Source organism: Canis lupus, chromosome 18, assembly GCF_048164855.1.
Source record: "Canis lupus baileyi chromosome 18, mCanLup2.hap1, whole genome shotgun sequence".
Classification (NCBI taxonomy): domain Eukaryota; kingdom Metazoa; phylum Chordata; class Mammalia; order Carnivora; family Canidae; genus Canis; species Canis lupus.
This window is the reverse complement of record NC_132855.1, coordinates 49,537,246-49,550,765: the sequence shown is the minus strand read 5'-3', so window position 1 is coordinate 49,550,765 and position 13,520 is coordinate 49,537,246. Positions and strand designations below refer to the sequence as shown.

Below are 13,520 nucleotides of genomic sequence, written 5' to 3'. Positions count from 1 at the left end.
ACATTTCAGTTTTAAGCCACAAATCTAGGTATTTTGTTATGGTAGCCTAAGCAGATTAATATATAATTCTTATTAGCTTTATTCCAATTTCTTCTGAATCTTTGAGAGCAAGTTCCAGAGATGATAACCCCTTACTACTAAATATGTCAGTGTGCACCTCCTAAGAAAAAAAGGCTATTCTTTTAATCATAGCATGATTTTAAATTCAGGAAATTGACCTCTGACACAACATTATAATCTAACATATAGTTCCTACAAAAATTTTGCCAATTTTCTCAATCATGTGCTTTATAGAGATTTTCTTTTTTCAACCCAGGAACATGCATTAGATTCTGCAGCATTGTGTTTTTAATTTCCTTTGATGTGGAATCCCTTAGCTTTCTTTGTCTTTTATGATACTGACATGTTTGAAGAGATGTTCTTCAATTTATGTTTGTCTGGTTGTTACATCATTACTAGATTGGATTATGCATTTTTAAAAGAAATATGACATAAGAGATATTGCGTGTCTCTTGGTACATCACATCGGAAAGCACCTAGTATTTCTCCCATTTTGATTACTTGCTTAAAGGGCTTTTGCCCAGATTATTTCAACCTTTGATTGAAACCTTTGATTTCTTCCCATTTAATTTCCCTTTAATTACTAAATATCTTTTAGGGAGAATCTTTGAGACTATGTAAATATCTGTTCCCTAACCAGCTTTCATAAAATTTTTTTAGCATCGATTGATGATTATTGCCTGAATTATTGCCTGAATCAATTATTACTATGAAGGTTTCAGAATGGTGTTTTTTCTAACTATATAAGTCCTTCTACATTTACGTGTTCACATTCCACTGAAAAGAGCATTCTCTCTGTATTTACTTTGGAGCTCAAATTGTGGGGCTACTATGGACTGAGGAACCAGAAGAGGTTTATGTAATAAGGTGATGATTCCTCTATAAACTGAAGGATGAAAATAATCTAGGAAAGAGCATTCTGAACATGGAGAGCTGAAAGTGTGAATACTCTTCTGCCCAAAATTTTGCAACAGAGCTCTAATTAAATCATCTGTAAATTAAACACCTCAGAGAGAAGCAGTAAACATCAAAAAGTTTTATTTAAATAGCTAATTAATTGAAAGTAAACCAATTTTTCTGGGATCACAGTTTGAGTCCAATATGTCCAAGACAATCTTAATTTATGTCTATTTTCTTGTCATTTTAATTAATTGAAGCCCCCTTTAATTTCCTAAAGTCCCAGTTTAGGTGATAAGTATTATAATTTCCCTTGACCAAAGACGCTAAGAAATAAACAAATCCTACTAAGTCTTCCGAGGCAGAAGACTTATTTGTGCCATTGACACACAAATTCATACCAAAACACATTTACCCGAATACTTTTTTTTTTTTAGGTTCTGAAAACTGAATAGTTCTCCTTCCATTTAGTTGCTGATTGCATTACCTGCTAATTCCTACCAACAAAGAAGTGTATTATAACCCAACTGGAATTTCTATTATTACATTTTACATCCATCCCCTTATCTTGGTGGCTAAATACTAATTACTCTCTTCCTTCCTCTGCCTATTATACACCCTATTCATCATTAGTCCCTGCATATTGTACTTGTTAAAATCCTTCCTGTCAATACTCAGATATGTGACAACTTGGATGGGCCTAGAAGTATTATGCTAAGTGAAATAAGTCAGACTGAGAAGGACAAATACCATATGATTTCATCCATATGTGGAATCTAAAAAACAAAACAAATTAAAAAACAAAAACAGACCTATAAGTGCAGAAACTGATGGTTGCCAGAGAGATGAAGATAGGGACATGGGCAAAATAGGTGAAGGGGAGTGGGAGATACAGGCTTCCAGTACTGGAATGAAAAGTCATGGGACTAAAAGGCACAGTGTACGGAATACAGTCAATGGTATGGTAATAGCAATATTTGGTGACAGATGAGAGCTGCACTTGTGGGGAGCATAGCGTAACATATGGAAAAGTTGAATCACTATATTGTATACCTGAAAATAATGTAACACTGTGTGTCAACTATACTCAAAAAAAAAACAAAAACTTAGGGATGCCTGGATGGCTCAGCAGTTGAGCATCTGCCTTTGGCTCATGGGCGTGATCCTGGAGTACTGGGATTGAGTCCTACATTGGGCTCCCTGCATGGAGCTTGCTTCTTTCTCTGCCTGTGCCTCTGTCTCTGCCTCTCTCTTTCTCTGTGTCTCTCTTGAATTAATAAATAAAATCTTTAAAAAATACTTTAAAATCAGGTATATGAATTTTAAATGAAAAATGAATTCTAAGTAATATTTTTCTGAGACAAGACACAAATGCCACAGAAATTCAGGTAAATAAAGTACTTTATAGCATTTAGAAATATACTTATACATATGCATCTAAATATGCCTATACATATATAATATGTACATACATATTACTATACATATACATAGATATGAAGAAAGAAGTAAATACATGACACTTCGCAATCTAATGAAAACTCTAATGCAGTGACTAAACACTAACTTTTTCAACAACAAACATCCTTGACGAGACTTCCTGCTACTTTGTATAGTGCCTCCATGAGGGAATAAGCATCTAACAGTAGTGTTCCTCTATGTAGGACACTTAAATCGTGCACAGAAACTTAATGACCTGTGCCGGGGTCAGTACACAAGATGATTCCATGTAAATACATACTGATAAGATAGAAACTGTGAGTAAATTGAAGGGGCTAGAAGCAATTGCTGTTGGTAACCTTTTCCTAATTGAATGAAATCAAGTGGGAGAGGTGACTCAGCAAACATGATCCTAGACTACAGTCGCTTTTGCAGGGATCACAAGAAATAGAACCAAACCAGACAATTTCGGCAGGGGAAAAGAAATCATGCAAAAAAAAGAAAAAAAAAATCTCATTTAGGACAAGCAATTCGAGCAAGTAACTAAGGGCCATGTGAATGAGGAAAGGAAAAATAAATGCAGAGCTTAAGGTCTGGGTTTTCCCATTCTGAGACCATGAAGCAAGCTCACTGCCATAAGTCTAGTTCTGACCCTCTGGCCCAGGAAGCAATTCATAGGTGTGAAAACCATTTTCTTCTTAGCTCAGGTAAAGAATACAAAAGAGTTAGCTTAAGTAGAGACGATTAACATTTGGTCATAGAAGTTACTGCAACATCAGTATTTCTTTAACTCAGTACAGTGGTTCCCCAATTTTTCTATACCTTGGGCTGAGGGAGTATACTTTAAAAAAGATGTTGATGTCTGGTTCCTATCCTCAGACTTTCTCATTTAATTAGTATGAGATGAGACCTGGGCATTGGGATTTTAAAATGCTCCCCCAGATGATTCTAATAAGCAGCAAAATTTGGGAACCATTGGTCTTGATTAGGATAAAAGGCTCACCTGCTTTATGGCTGAACTCCCCCTGTTCTTTCAGTGCCTGGTAGCTTTTTCATTGGAATTTTCGGGGCCTATCCACATTTCTAAGGGAGCTAAGGGATAAACCTGAACTTCCCACCATGCAGTCATGTTTATAAAGACTGTAAAGCTTAACTGCTTTAGATAATGTTTGCATTCCCCTCAAATTCTTATTAGAAGTCTTAACCTTCAAAGTGATGGTATCAGGAGGTGAGGCCTTTGGGAGGTGATTAGGTCACGAGGGCAGAAACGTCATGAATGCGATTAGTGACTAAAGGTACTTTATATATATATTTATAAAAGATATACATATAAAAGATATATTTATCTGATAGGAGTTAATAACAAAAAATATAAGAAATTCCTACAACTCAATAGTAAAGGAGACCTCAGAGAGCTTGTCCTCAAAGACCCCTTCTGAAAGAGGCTCCTCACCAGAACTAGATCATACTGGCACCCTGACCTTGGACTTCCAGGCTTGAGAACTGGGAGAAGTAAATTTCTCTTGTTTATAAGCCACCCAGTATCTGGTATTTTTGTCATCGCTATCCTAATGGATGAAGACATTTACCTAACTTTAACTTTTATCTGAGATCTCTTGAGCACAGAAGTATCAGGTGAAAGAAAAGCTCTGTTGTTGCTCAGCAATAAACTTGGAAGATATAAATGAAAGATAAGTCAATTGCACAACAGTGAAAAATAAATTCTGAGGTATGCAAATATGGAATAATGAAACCATCCTTTAAAAAATAGTTAATGTGGGTGCCTGGGTGCCTCAGTTGGTTAAATTTCTGCCTTCAGCTCAGGATGTGCCCTCAGGGTCCTGGGATTGAGCCCCAGCCCCACATCTGGCTCCCTGCTAGGCAGGGAGTCTCCTTCTCCTCCCTCTGCCCCTCCCCCTGCCTGTGTGTGTTCACAGGCTCTCTCTCTGTCTCTCTCTGTCAAATAAGTAAATAAAATCTTTTAAAAAACGTAATTAATGTGACCAGTGCTGCAATGAGCACAGAATAATAATCATCTTGATAGTAAAACTGCTTAAAACCATAAAGTTTTACAAAAATCAAAATGGCTACACTAATGCTGCAGTGAAGTTTGATTTTTAAATAACACTTTTCCTCTCTTCTGCAAACCTCCCCTCCTTCCTTCCTGGTCTTTTGTTTCAGGAACCCGGTACCACCCTAAAGGTGTGGGTGCCTGGTGTCCCAGTTGGCAGTATCTACACAATTCCTGTCAAAATCAACTAGATCCTGTGTTTCCCTATAAAAACTCCCCAGTCCCTTCTTCCTGGCAGGCTTGCAGTTTTTTGAAGGCCATAGCCTGCTGCAACCTCCTTCACCTGGCAAAAGAATAAAGCTTTTGTTCCTCTTTATCCCAATCTCTGTTGCCTCCAAAGCATGGAGGTCGGTTTTTGAAAATAGGTGCCAGGTGCTGTCATTGTAGTTTGGTTTGCATTTTCTGGATGATTAGTGACCTTAGCCATTTGTAAGTCTTCTTTGGAGAAATATCTATCCAAGTTTTTAACCCATTTTTAATTGGTTTATTAGTTTTTTTTATTATTGAGTTGTAAGAATTTCTTACATTTTTTGTTATTAACTCCTGTCAGATAAATGGTCTATGAGTATTTTCTCCCCTTCCATAGGTTTCTTTTTCAATCTGTTGATAGTTTCCTTTACTGTACAGAAGCTTTCAGTTTGATGTAGCCTTACTTGTCTATTTTTGTTTTTGTTGCCTATGCTTTTGGTACCATATCATTGCCAAGACCAATGTGGTGAAACATCTCCCAATGTTTTCTCCTAGGAGTTTTGTTGTTTCAGGCTTTACATTTAAGTCTTTAATCCATTTTGAGTTGATTTTCATGTATGGTTTTGTATATTGATATCCAGTTTTCCCAAACCATTTCTTAAAAAGACTATATTTCTGTAAAACCTGAATGTCCGTTGATAGATGAATGGATAGAGAAAATCTGGTATATATATATATTCAATTGAATGCTATTCAGCCTTAAAAAAATAGATAGAAATGGTACAATATGTGATGACATAGATAAACCTTAAGGACATTATGCAAAACAAAATAAACCAGTCAGAGAAAGGCATATACTACATGATTCCACTTATATGAGCTATCTAATAGTCATTCATAGAATCAAAGGTTTTTGAATGGTGTTTGTCAGGGCCTGGGAGGAGGGAGAAAGAAGAAATCACTATTAAAAGGCACAAAATTTCAGTCAAGCAAGAATAAACTCTGGAAATCTGCTGTACAATATTGTACCTTGAATCAACAAAAATGTATAATACACTGAAAAATTTGTCGGTAGATTTCATGTTCAGTGTTTTTACCACAGTAAAATAAAAATTAAAATGATCTAACAAAAAGTCAGTTAAATAAATTCATAAAATGTATTTATATTAAACATTCATTACCTTCATGAACCCCAAATACAAATACACTTTAAGAATTTGCTCTTAGGTTCATGATTATATGTCATCATTTTAGTGCCATAGCCCAAATCAATCTGTCTCTACACAGAACTGACTCCATTTTCTCCTTTCAGCGCCATACACAGAAACATTTTCCCAAGCATTTATCTGTCCCCTTTTCTCCAGACCTTCTCTCTTCCTTTAGTACTTTATTAACTTAAGATTTGATTATTACTTCTTGACCAATGATTTCCCCAGTCTGAATCTCTAACATCTTCCTACACTTCTGTTTTTCAACTACCTTGTGTACTCCATCACTTTAATGTCCTATCAGATGTTGTAAATGTGACCTCTTTCCTTCTCCCTTCAGACGAACCCCCCTTTCTAACTTCAGTGTTTCCGGTCATGGCAAAATTCCCTACCTTAATCAGGTTTGGAAAATTAAGTTATTTCAATTTTTCTCTCCTCTTTTACCTCACTATCTATATCCTGTTGGTCAGTAAGTCTAACAATCCTGCCTCCATTATATAATTTCATATATATCCCCATTTCTCTTTAGGCCCTTAACTCTTGCCACAAATAGTGCACTTGTCTAATGAGTTTCTCTTACCTCTAGTCTATCCTATATATTTCTATCAGACTAATTTTTCCAAAGGATATTTAGTCCTATTACTCTCCTGCTCAAAATCCTTACTAGCTCCCAATTACCTAGTGCGTAATAGCTAAAGCACCTCTACAAAGTGGCTCTCATCCTCCTTGCTAGCCTCCTCATACATAATTTCTCACTTAAACTGAATTAATTGTTTAGTATATGTCCTATAGTTTTGTGTTTGTTTGTTTTTTAATGGCTCAAAGTGTACTACTTACTCTGCCTGAAGTGCATCCTCTTCCTTTCTCTGTAAATCATGACACAGCTAAAATTGACACAGCTAAAATTGAACTACCATATTGAAGAAGTACATTTGAATTCATTCATTCAATTATTCCTTACCCTGTGATATGTCCTAGTGAACAATATAACATAAGCACAGCTATTTCCCTCAAGAGCTAATAGTCTTTTTGCTCCAATGCAGTGGTCACTCCATCCTCTGAATTTCTGTAATATATTTACATCTTTCCTGTGGTACTAATTTCATAATGAATTTTATTATGGTTATTTGTGTATAAACCATAAAATTATTCATCAAATTGTTTTCACAACTGTTTTTACGCAGTTTCAAGAGATATTTGTTAAATAATTAATATATAAGTTCTAAATAAGTGATATTTAAACTCCATTTATTTTTTAGCAATTTGGAAAGGTATTTTTCAGAGCTTAACTTGCTAGTGTGTGGATATGTTCTTCCTGAATGTCTAGAGACATTAATATTATTTCTGACCTTCTAAATTTTTTTCTGATGTGTTGTAAATCTTGCTAAAAAAAAACCTTGCATGTTACTGATGCAAATGTGTTAAATATAAAAATACCTGGAAACAAGCAGATCTTAATCTGACCTATATATTTCTGCCCATCTGCAGTGTCTTTCAGCATCTCACTGGAAATCTTATATCCCTGATTTCTGATTGTCACAAAATTATTTACTGATTGAGTCATTAATATATCTAGGGACTGAAAAAATCTGGCAATTATTAACAAGACTTCTGACTTTGTAAAGATTAGTTTAGAGTACATAGTATCCCTTTAAAATTATCCTTATACAGATCCATTATTTTCTTGCAAGAAGCAATCTTATATAACCTATTTAGGTGATTTAAAAAATAAAAGAAATATAAAGGAAAGCTTGTCTTCATCAGGACCTAATTACCTCTAGTGAGTATAAAAATGGGTTGATATCCCAAAATAAATGTACTTACTCACATCTAAGTCCTGTCCTTTTGCTCTGAGATGAATCCATAATGGTTACTCAATACTTTTAGCTTTTCCGGGTTTCTAATCTCATTCACAGATGTGACAAAGGATCTGGATAGTCTAAGTATTCAGATGAATACTAATGAAGTTGGATCTACTAATTTTTCATGGTGATAGTAACAGCCAAAAAACCAGGCCACACTCTTCCACATGGCTACAGTATTGGATGCCCAGAGAGCACACAGTACTTCTGACTATAGAAAAACCATCCCTCCTCTCACAGAGACAGACTCAGCAATGATACATGGATGAATGCCCTTTGTGGGAAATTCAGAAACCAGTTTAGAGGCTCCTTCCTCCTAAAGTGAGCATGGCACCAGCCTTATCAAATCCAGTAGGAAAATTTCTGATTTTTCACCTTAGTCTCTTCCCCCATCTCAGCACGACACTTCAGGAGAAAACTCCCAACTTCTTGCTGGGAAGGGAAAGAAAAGACCATACAGCCAATGTTCAGACTTTTCAGGGGGTTGTCTAAGGAACTGGTTTCTGTCTCACTCAACTCAAACCACTGAGAAAATCTCTCTAAAGAGAGATGGGTGGCCTGCAGCAGCTCCAGAGAACCTGCAGTATCTCAAATAGACACCAGAGGGAACAAGAGATTAAAAGCTCCTGAAAAAATGATACCAGGAAATTTCTGTAATTTGGCATTTGTATGTTTTAAGGCTAGAGAAGGCAGAGGCACAGAAAAGGGACCCCTAGGAACTCAAGTAACTGCAAATTCAAACAACAATGAGCTACTACTATGTAACTATTTGAATGGCTAAAATCTGGAACACTGACAACACCAAATGCTGATAAGGATGTGGAGCAACAGGACCTCTCCTTCATTGCTGATGAGAATGTAAAATGGCATAGCCACTTTGGAAGACAGTTGGTTGTTTTTAATAAAACTAAACTTAATCTTACCATACAATCCAGCAATCATGCTCTTTGGTATTTAGCCAAAGAAATTGAAAACATGTCTACATAAAAACCTACAGAAGGATGTTTATAGCAGCTTTAATCATAATTGCCAGAACTTGGAAGCAACAAAGATTTCCTTTAGTAGATGAATAGATAAATGGTAAACACATCCAAATAATGGATTATTATTCAGCACTAAAAAGAAATGAGCTATCAAGCCATGAAAAAACACAGAACTTAAAGGCATGTTACTAAGTGGATGAAGCCAATCTGAAAGGCTGCATATTGTATGCATACAAATAAATGACATTCTGGAAAAGGAAAAACTATGGAGACAGTGAAAAGATCTGTAGTTTCCAGGGCTTGGTCAGTGGGAAGGAAATGAAGGAAAAAATGGTAGAGCACAGAAAAATTTTAAGACAGTGAAATTATCTGATACTATTATATTATATTTATCATATTAAATTATATGATACTAAAATGATGGGTACATGATATTATACATTTATCCAAATCCACAGAATGTACAATACCTGGCATGGATCCTAATGTAAACTCTAGACTTTGAATGATTATGATGAGGCAGTGTAGGTTCATTGGTGGTGTTAACAAATACACCACTGTTGTGGTAGATGTGGATAATGAAGGAGACAATGTATGCATGGGACAGGGAAGAATGAGAACTCCGTATCTTTTCCTCAATCGTGCTGTGGAAAACTGCTCTAGAAAAATAAAGTCTTTCAAAAACTTTATCTATTATAATAATGGGTATACAATCTAAAAAGGCGTAATTTGTAATGTCAATAACTTAATGTATGTGGGGGAAGAGTAATAGTATGGTTTCATATGCAATTGAAGTTATCAGCTTAAAAAAGATTATGATAACTATCAGATATTTTATGTAGTCTCAAGGTATACATAAAGAAAACATCTATGGAAGTTTCAAAAAAAAAGAAAATGAGAATAGAATCAAAACATGTCCAAAAAAAAAAAAAATCAATGAATCAGAAAAGAAGATAGCAAGAGAGGGAAGGAGGGACAAAGAAGCTACAAGACAGAGAACAATTACCAGTAGCAATAGTAAGGCCTTTTCTTATTTTACTGACCAAAAAAAAAAAAAAAATCTAGATCTATTCCCTCGTTGTGAAGATATTTTCCTGGATTTTCTTCTAGAAGCCTTATTGTTTTAGCTTTTAAATTTAGATCTACGACCCATAACTAATTAATTTTTATAAATGGTGCATTATAGTAGTTGAAGTTCATTTTTTTTCAATATGGATATCTACTTATTGAAAAAGCTTTCATTCCTTATTAGCACTTTTGTTAAAAATGAATGGTCTAGGGGCACCTGACTGGCTCAATTTGTTAATCATCCAACTCTTGATTTCAGCTCAAGTCATGATCTCAGGGCTGTGAGATCAAGCCCCATGTCAGGCTCCCTGCTGGGCATGAAGCCTGCTTAAGATTCTTTCTTTCCCTCTGCGCCTCCCTCGCCTCTTCCTCTCCCTCTCTCTCTCTCCTAAATAAATAAATAGAAAGAAAGAAAAAGAAAGAAAGAATAGAATAGAAGAATAGAATAGAATAGAATAGAATAGAATAGAATAGAATAGAATAGAATAGAATAGAATAGAATAGAATAGAATAGAAAAGTGTGATCTATTTTGGGATTCTTTAATAGTCTATTGATATTTGTCTACCTTTAGTAAGAACCATTGTATACTGATTGAATATATTCTTGGATCAATCTAGATATTGAAAATAAATGAACTATGCTTTGGCATTATAATATCGACCTTCATTAAGGAACAGTTATTTGAAACTCACTATTATATATATCATGAAAATGTTAAGTGCGTTATATCGTTTCTCCTTCATAACCACAGTAGAAATGTCTTACAAGTTTTAATACCAGGAAAAATAATGTATCTGTCTCCTCTGTAATCCATAGGCATTCATTTTATGGAGCTGTACATCCTGACAACTAGGAAGATAAGAAACTATTTTATTGGGAGGCCTCGGTGGCTCAGCAGGTGAGCATATTGCCTTTGGCTCAGGGCGTGTTCCCGGGATCCGGGATGGAGTCCCGCACTGGGCTTCCCTGTGGAGAGCCTGCCTATCCCACTGCCTGTGTCTCTGCCTGTCTCTTTGTCTCTCATGAATAAATAAATAAATCTTTAAAAAAAAAAAACAAAAAACAAAAAAGAAAAGAAAAGAAACTATTTTATTGATCAATTCTAAAAATTCCATAGAAAACTTTATTGTGGGCCACCTGGATAGCTCCACGGTTGAGCATCTGCCTTCAGCTCAGGTCATAATCCCCAGGTCCTGGGATTGAGTCCTGCGTTGGGCTCCCCGCAGAGAGCCTGCTTCTCCCTCTGCCTGTGTCTCTGCCTCTTTCTCTGTGTGTCTCATGAATAAATAAGTAAAATCTTAAAAAAAAAAAATTTCTCCTAGCTTACCATTCATTGTATGTACATATGCAACCCAAATCAAATCCCTTTTAGGAATGACCCAGAATCTAAAATAAACACTATACTCACTGTGTCTTTGAAAATGTTTTACAATTGAGAATAATAGCATTTCATTTAGTTTAAATTTATCAAAATCTAAATAGAAGCCCCTATCTTTTGGCTTGCTATCATATAAACTAATGGGAAGGTAGAGCAAGGGCTTAGTAGTTCTGTTACATGTGTAGGTTCATGTCAGTTTCTTCTTTATTTCCTTGTGTCCCCAGCCGGGCCATGGTCTTTTTTTGGATCTAGTTTATAGTGTACAGATAAGCATATTTTAAAGGAAAAGTGGTATAGGGCTCTGCTTTTACACCACTAACTGTAAATGGGACCACTGTACTTAAAGGATGCTTGAAGAGACTTCAAAGGGAATTTATTTTATACTTTTTGTAAGAGGAGGAAAAAGAGAAAAAAGCTGGAGCACCAATTACATACATCAGGAAGTATCAATGAGTTTGTAGTGTTCCTGTTTCCAACTTTTGCCTGGCAGGTGGGGTGATGCAGACTGTACTAAAAGACATCTTTCTCATGTCTCATTTTTCTCATGTCTCATGTTTCCCAGCCCATAGAGAATACCAACTTCAAGAATAAGATACCTGAAGTATATTCCCAGAATTATCAGCTGTAGGTATATTCCCAGAAGTATCAGCTAATGTAATGCCTATTTTTCTATCAGGCACTATTGACTTTTCTTTCATCTGAAAAGTTATTGATTATCCTCTCTATTTTTGGCATTGCTCTATGCATTAGGATTAAGAAGTAAGGTATGGATCTGTAGATGAAAATGCTTGATTCTGAAATAGCAACAATCCTCAGCCACTTCAACTCTTTCTTCCCTGTCCTTTTTCACATTGCAAATCAGTTGTTCAGCTTTTGAGAACTGAATATTTATTACTACTTGAAGGTACCGGTCAGGTGAAAGGTATTCCATACAATGAAATGAAATGAATCTAACAGGTCCACTTTAGTCTATGAAGAAGAAATTGAAGTCACACAGGAAGAATAAAATTAGTTCATTGAATTATAATCTCTCTTATCACTAGAGAAAATAATTTTTTAATAAGTTTAAGCACAAATACATCCAGGAATCCAAAAGTGACAAAGATAATATTTCAAAATTGTATAATCCAAGTAGTAATATTTCTCATATATAACTTTTCACTTAATTCCAATCAGTAAAACAACATAGTATGTATGGATACTATTTAAAAAATCTGAGGGTATTCAAAAAACCACTAGAACTGATAATTCAGTAAAGTTGCAGGATAGAAAATCAATGTGCCAACATCAGTTGCATGTCCATATACTAATAATGAAGCAGCAGAAAGAGAAATTAAGAAAATAATCCCATTTAAAATTGCACCAAAAATAATAAGATAACTAGGAATAAACCTAACTAAAGAGGTGAAAGACCTATACTCTGAAAACTATAAAACATTGATAAAAAAATTGAAGACAACACAAAGGAAATGGAAAGACACTCCCTGTTCATGGATTGGAAGAACAAATATTGTTAAAATGTTTATAGTACCCAAAGCAATCTCTAGATTTAATGCAATCCCTATCAAAATACCAACAGCATTTTCACAGAACTAGAACAAATCCTAAAACTTATATGGAACTGCAAAAGACCCTAAATGGTCAAAACAATTTGGAAAAGCAAAGCAAAGCTGGAGGTAGGACAATTACAGAATTCAAGTTACATTACAAACCTGCAGCAATCAAAATAGTATAGTACTGGCACAAAAAGAGACACATAGATCAATGGAACAGAACAGAAAACTAAGACATAAACCCACAATTATATGATCAATTAAACTTCAAAGAAATAGGAAAGAATATCCAATGGGAAAGTTTGTTCAACAAATGGTGTTGGGAAAACTGGTCAGCTACATGCAAAAGAAGGAAACGACCATTTTCTTATACCACAAACAAAAATAAATTCAAAATGGATTAAAGACCTAAATGCAATGACTAGAAACCATAAAAATCTAGAAGAGATCACAGGTAGTAATTTCTCTGACATCGGCCATAGCAATATTTTTCTAGATGTTTCCTAAGGCAAGGGAAATAAAAGCAAAAATAAACTATTGGGATTATATCAAAGTAAAAAGCTTCTGCAGAGCAAAGGAAACAACAAAACTAAGAAGTAAATCTAAATGGGAGAAGATATTTGTAACTAATATATCCAATAAAGGGTTAGTATCCAAAATATATAAAGAATTGATACAACTCAATACCCAAAAAACAAATAACTCAATTAAAAATGAGCAGAAGACATGAACAGATGGTTCTCCAAAGAAGACCTACAGATGGCCAACAGACATATGAAAGGATGCTCAACATCAGTCACCGTTAGGGAA

At 35.1% G+C, this 13,520-nt stretch overlaps 1 long non-coding RNA gene and 1 pseudogene across 3 annotated transcripts in view; one reads left to right on the top strand and one right to left on the bottom strand.

Moving 5' to 3' along the window:
* LOC140609180 (large ribosomal subunit protein eL31-like) overlaps nt 1–13,520 on the bottom strand; it is a 105,999-nt pseudogene that overhangs the window by 5,759 nt on the left and 86,720 nt on the right.
* Nucleotides 1–13,520, top strand: part of LOC140609182 (uncharacterized) — a 337,556-nt gene that overhangs the window by 315,161 nt on the left and 8,875 nt on the right. For all 3 annotated transcript variants that reach the window (XR_012011114.1, XR_012011112.1, XR_012011115.1), the window contains one exon: nt 10,596–10,677. This is a non-coding gene — a long non-coding RNA (uncharacterized lncRNA). The remainder of the gene's footprint in view (nt 1–10,595; nt 10,678–13,520) is intronic.